This window comes from Neophocaena asiaeorientalis, unplaced genomic scaffold (genome assembly GCF_003031525.2).
Source record: "Neophocaena asiaeorientalis asiaeorientalis breed wild unplaced genomic scaffold, Neophocaena_asiaeorientalis_V1.1 scaffold205, whole genome shotgun sequence".
NCBI classification, from domain to species: domain Eukaryota; kingdom Metazoa; phylum Chordata; class Mammalia; order Artiodactyla; family Phocoenidae; genus Neophocaena; species Neophocaena asiaeorientalis.
Window position 1 is genome coordinate 1,586,984 of NW_020174369.1, and position 6,298 is coordinate 1,593,281.

Below are 6,298 nucleotides of genomic sequence, written 5' to 3' on the forward strand. Positions count from 1 at the left end.
AAAAAAAAAAAAAAAAAAAGGTGGGTGGAAGAATGAAACGGGGATGGGAGGCCTCATTAGGGCAATAGCAGCTGGCATGGAGGCGAGGGTGTGTGACGCTCTCAGTGAGCTCAGCAGTGTTTGAGAGCTGGAAGCCACAGAGAGATGCGGTAGTGTTCGTGGCCTTGGAAAAACAGAGGCAAAGTCCAAAGAGGTAGTTAAACATGTTCAGAGCCTCTTGGCTCGAGTTTCAGCTCCAGGGCCATGTTCCTCTCCAGATTTTGTTTGTGATCCTGCCCTAATCTGGCCCTGGAGCGTTTAGGGTCTGTCTAAATGCAAGCAATCATGCCTAATAGAAGCCTCCAGTGGGAAGAAAAATGCTTCCATTTCTTAATGCATCCGAGGCTGACCTTCACTCCAGAGGGCAAAGAAAGGCCCCTTGGTGGCCCCACTGTCTGACCGTCTTGTGGTCACTGAATTGATCCAGAGGCTGTCTGCAGAATGGCCCAGCCTGCCGGCCACACATGGGAGGGCGGGGCTACATGGGGGATTGTTGTACACCCACGATGAGCTCCTCCAACAGCCTGCTCTCCCTGCCAGAGCACCTTGAAAGTCTGCCTTTAACCTGCCTTTAACCCCCCAAGCATTTTTCTACCAGTACCGAGATCTGCTCCAGGAAACAGAGTAGGTCAGTGGCAGAACCGGAATAAACCGTCCACGTATACTGTGTGCCGGGAGCTGTGCTGGTGACTTACACATATGATCCCACTTCATCCTCACACAGGAGCAATTACTAGCCCCATTTCAGGTGAGCGTTAAGTAACTTGAACAAAGTCAAGGAACTCATAAAAGCGCATTGCCAGGATTCTAACCCCAAATCTGTAGATTTTTTCCTACTAATTAACCCAAATCTGTGTTTTTTTCATCACGTGATGACTGGTGATAGAAATGGCGATTATTCCCATTTCCAACCTCTCTCCCAGGGCTCTCTACGATGGCTTGCCTTGGAACTTGGCAGCAATTCCGCAGGGTTCCCTCCACAGCTCCATTTTTAACTTAATATGGCTCATTTGTCCTTTTTTTTGGTTTGCTGGTTCTTTTTTTCCTGTTTTTCTCTCCTTTGTCCTCTTCTTCTTCCCTCCCTCTCCCCCTCCTTTCCTTCCTCCTCCTTCCTTCCCCATCTTTCCCCAAAACACAAAATCCCAACTACTCACATTGATCATTGGGTCCTTAGCACACCTGACCTTGTGGAAATTTTATTGCTCATATTGCTACACAGAGATGGTGGGTGCTGTCTATGAAACTCCATGCAGTTCTCCCTAGTGGACCCTGGTGACTGCTGTTCTTAACGATAACAAATAATTATTGCCATAGCTACAATTTATTAGGTGCTGAACCAAATACGTATGTTATCTCACTTAATCTTCACAACAATCTTATGAGTCAGGTAGACTTCTGTATCCCCACTTTACAGATGGCAAAGCTGAGGCACAGAAAAGTTAATGAGATTGGCCAGAATCACAGTGAGTAAGCGGAGGGCGGAAGATCTGAATTGTTACCATCGTGGTTTGTATCCTTTCAGTATATATTTTTGGATAGGTAGATGGACAGATATTTACACCAAATTGGTGGCATAAGAAAAGTGAAGTTTTACATTCCACTTTTTTCACTTAACATCATATATTATTGAATGGCATTTTCCCATGCCATTCAATAATCCTTGATAAAATGATTTTGTATGGCTACTGAGTATCCTGTTGTTTTGGTGAACTACAGGGTATTCAACTCTACCCCTGTTATTGAATCTTTAGGTCGTTTCCATTTTCCTTTTTCCTTTTGCTACGACAAATATGGTTGTCCTCCTTTATCAGCTGGGATACTTTCCAAAACCCCCAGTGAATGCCCAAAACCATGAATAGTACCAAACTCAACATATACTATGTTTTTTCCCATACACATATACTATGATAAAGTTTAATTTATAAATTAGGCATAGTAAGAGATTAACAACGATAACTAAAAATAAAAGAACAATTATAACAATACACTGTAATAAAAGTTCTGTGAATGCGCTCTCTCTGTCTCTGTCTCTCTGTCCCTCTCTCTCTCTCAAAATATCTGATTGTACTATACTTACCCTTCTACTTGTGATGACATGAGAGCATAAAGTGCTTAGGTGATGAGATGAAGTGAGGTGAATGACGTAGGATTTGTGACATAGTGTTAGGCTACTGTTGATGTATCATCAAAAGGATCATCTGCTTTGGGTGGTGCTAGATCACTGAACCATGATCATGTCAATGGTTGGATGTCAGGAGCAGATGATGTTGACGGTTGGGGATCCCAGGTGGGGATGGAGCAGGACAGTGTGAGATTTCATCACGCTACTCAGAATAGCATGCAATTAAAAACGTAAGTTGTTTCTTTCTGGAGGTTTCCATTTAATACTTTCAGACCGCAGTTGACCATGAGTAACTGAAACTTCGGATAAGGATTACAGTAACATAAAATGAGGCATTTCTTTATAGATACATCTTTACCAACTTTTAAAATGATTTCTTTACTCGATTCTTCCATTTAGGGATATTGGATCAAAAGCTATAAACATTTTTAATGTGTTGGATATATACAGTTAAATTCTTTTCCTAAAGGGTTGTACCAATTTATATTCCCGTTTCACCATATAAAAGTTCCCATCTTATCGCTCCCAAGGACACTGAGTATTACAGATTTTAATCATCATTAATTTGACAGGTAAAAAAGAATACTGGGGACTTCCCTGGTGGCACAGTGGTTAAGAATCCGCCTGCCAAGAGTAGAGAGTGGCATGGACATATATACACTACCAAATGTAAAATAGATAGCTGGTGGGAAGCAGCTGTATAGCACAGGGAGATCAGCTTGGTGCTTTGTGACCACCTAGAGGGGTGGGATAGGGAGGGTGGGAGGGAGACGCAAGAGGGAGGGGATATGGGGATATATGTATATGTATAGCTGATTCACTTTATTATAAGGCAGAAACTAACACACCATTGTAAAGCAATTATACCCCAATAAAGATGTTAAAAAAAAAAAAAGAATCCGCCTGCCAATGCAGGGGACACGGGTTTGAGCCCTGGTCCAGGAAGATCCCACGTGCTGCAGAGCAGCTAAGCCTGTGCACCGCAACTATGGAGCCTGTGCTCTAGAGCCCACGAGCCACAACTACTGAGCCCGTGTACCATAATTACTGAAGCCCATGTGCCTAGAGCCCGTGCTCCACAACAAGAGAAGCCACCACAATGAGAAGCCCACGCACTGCAACCAAGAGTAGCCCCTGCTCGCCACAACTAGAGAAAGCCCGCGTGCAGCAACGAAGACCCAAACCCAGCCAAATAAATAAATAAATTTTTAAAAAATTAAAAAAAAAGAATACTGTATTTTTACTTTAATTTTCCTTTTCCTAGAGAAGTTAAAATTTTGCATATTTATCGTCTGAGCTCTTCTGAGAGTTGTCTATTTCCTTTAAGATATGTTTCTTATAAATTGTATCATTCCTTACACATGAAAGATTTCATGTGTGGCAAAATTGTTTTGTTGTGTTATTTCCATTTAATTACACTTATGGGTTTCCTTATTTAGAATTCAGAATTTATTTTTTCCAGTGAGATCTGGCAGTCTAAGTCTGACATTATCTTACCAGGTCATGCTATACACCTGAAACTAATACAACATTGTTAATCCACTATACTCCGATATAAAATAAAAAGTTAAAGAAAAACACAAAACCTTCTCTTAATCAGAGTAATTTGCTCTTTTAGGGAATCTTTAAATAAGTTGCTTTAGTAAGGTGTGATGGTCATTATCACTGTTTACCAAATATATCAGCTTCTTTTCCTTCTGGGCACTCAGCAGGGCTGTTTTTCCCTGAACCATCCTTAAGGGCAGGTTTGCAATGCGACTTTTTCTGAGCAGTGAAAGGTGAACAGAGGGAACGCCCCTTCCAGGTTGAAGCTTTGGGAGCAGAGAGTGGTGACTTTTCCCCTTCCCTCACCACTGCTCTGGTGTTCTTGGGAGCACAGAACAAGATAAAGCCTCCATCACCTGGATCCCTGAGAGATATTCAGAAAAGGTCCCTCACCAATACACTTTGGACATGATGTGTGATTGATTGAGCAGTAAACTTTCGTTGAACTAAGTCATTAAGATTTGGGGGTGTTTCACTGCTGCATAGCCTAGGCTCTCCCGACCTCTAGATGCATCACTCACTACGCTATTTTCCCTTCTATGCTTAACCATGCCAAGCTCCTTAACATGGCTTCTCCATCAGCCTGAATCCCAGACCACAACCCAGCACCTCGACCACTATAGAAATGTACATGGATGGTAGGCTTTGTGACTAGGGTTGCCAGTCAAATACAGAACGCCCAGTTAAAATGGAATTTCAGATAAACAACAAATAACTTTTTAGTATATATCCCATGAAATATCTGAAAGATGCTTATCCTAAAAAAAATATTCCTTATCTGTCTGAAGTTCAGAATTAACTGGACATCCTGCATTTTCGAGTGCTAAATCTGGCGATCCTCTATGTGACTCCTTTAATATCTCAGAATGTCTTGGGGACTTTTTCATCCCTTAGTGACCATTTCACTGGGCCACAAGCGTTTTCCTTCAAGATCTTGTGGTTGTCACTCCATAATCTTTAGGCATTTAGCACTGCGAAGAATTCTAAGCCCAGTGCGACTTTTATTTTTGTAGGATCTATTTGTTCCTCCAAGCCAAAAATTTCACCACCATGTGTCTCAGTATTGTTTTATCTTCAGTACTTTTACCTCCTTTTCAATGAGCTGTTCATTTTGCATTACCAGCTCAGGGAAGTTTCCCTTACTATGTGCTTGATTAATGCATCTTCACATGTAATCCTGGATCTTTCTCAGGAAGAAGTCTTTGGTTTTTAGATTTCCACTTCTGTACACTCTGTCCATCATATTTCTTTTATATCATTGTTTTAATCTCTTTGTCTTTTGCTTCTGCATTACAGAAACATTTTTATGGCACCTTCTACGTCACTGACTCAATTTCCGGCAGCGTCGATTCTGTTCTTTATAGTTTCCGATGTAGTTTCTGATTCTACTACTGTGCTTCTGGCTTCCTACATTCAGCCATTTCCCCTTTCATCTGATTGGTGTCTACACATCTCAGCTTCTATTTTTTATTTCATAAATTCCTTATTTTCCTTAATTGTATTATAACCACAGAGCAAATATATTCTAAAATTTACTTCTATTTTTAGATGTATGCTTGTCTTTATCTTTTTAAAATTAAGAAAAAGGTTTTATTCTATTTATTTATTTTTGGTTGTGTTGGGTCTTCATTGCTGCGCACAGGCTTTCTCTAGTTGCGTTGAGCAGGGGCTACTCTTTGTTGCGGTGCATGGGCTTCTCACTGTGGTGGTTTCTCTTGTGGTGGAGCACGGGCTTTAGACACACGGGCTTCAGTAGTTGTGGCACACGGGCTCAGTAGTTGTGGCTCACAGGCTCTAGAGCGCAGGCTCAGTAGTTGTGTGCATGGGCTTAGTTGTTCCGCGGCATGTGGGATCTTCCCGGACCGATCTTCCCGGACCGATCGAACCCATGTCCCCTGCATTGGCAGGCGGATTCTTAACCACTGCGCCACCAGGGAAGTCCCTCGTCTTCTTTATCTTGAATGTAATTTCAATCTTTTGTGTTCAAAGTTCTCTTTATATATGTCCATTGCTTTCTCTACCTCTTCATTGAACAAAGAGCCGTCTCTCTGTAACCAAAGTTCACCACTAAACACTGTGAATGGGCTCTTCTGTGGTCTCCCTTTCTGCCTACCCAGCTCCTATAGGAACTGTGTTTTCAGATCTTGATCTTCGAGACTCGTTTACGTACACAAGCCTTGGCCAACACTCTGTGTCTAGGAATTCCTTATCGAGTGGTCTCTGCCCACCTGGAAGGCAACTGCTGCTCCAACTACCTGGTAAGCTCACTCTGCCGAGAATTATTTTGAGATAATGTGATGTCATATTCAGGTTTCTCTTGCCAGAAAGGGTCCATGCCCACAATAGATGTTTCCAACTCAGGTTAGTGATGTACAGACGAAGTGCATAAAACCTTCAACAAATTCACCTCCTCCACCGCTGGAAACATCTCTCATTCTCTAATCTCTTTCCCCTTTCAGCCTCCACAGCCCTTCACAACACTACACTGATAGTGGATGTGATACTTGCCGGGGCATCACATACATGCTGGGAAGCCTCTCTGTGCCTTCAGTAAAGTGCTGTATCTCTGAGAATGGTGGCAGGTCTGTTTTT

The 6,298-nt window shown here is 42.2% G+C and overlaps 1 protein-coding gene across 2 annotated transcripts in view; it reads right to left on the bottom strand.

Moving 5' to 3' along the window:
* The window catches only part of C8B (complement C8 beta chain), a 50,166-nt gene that overhangs the window by 15,287 nt on the left and 28,581 nt on the right, over positions 1 to 6,298 (bottom strand). The gene's annotated exons all lie outside the window — the stretch shown is intronic.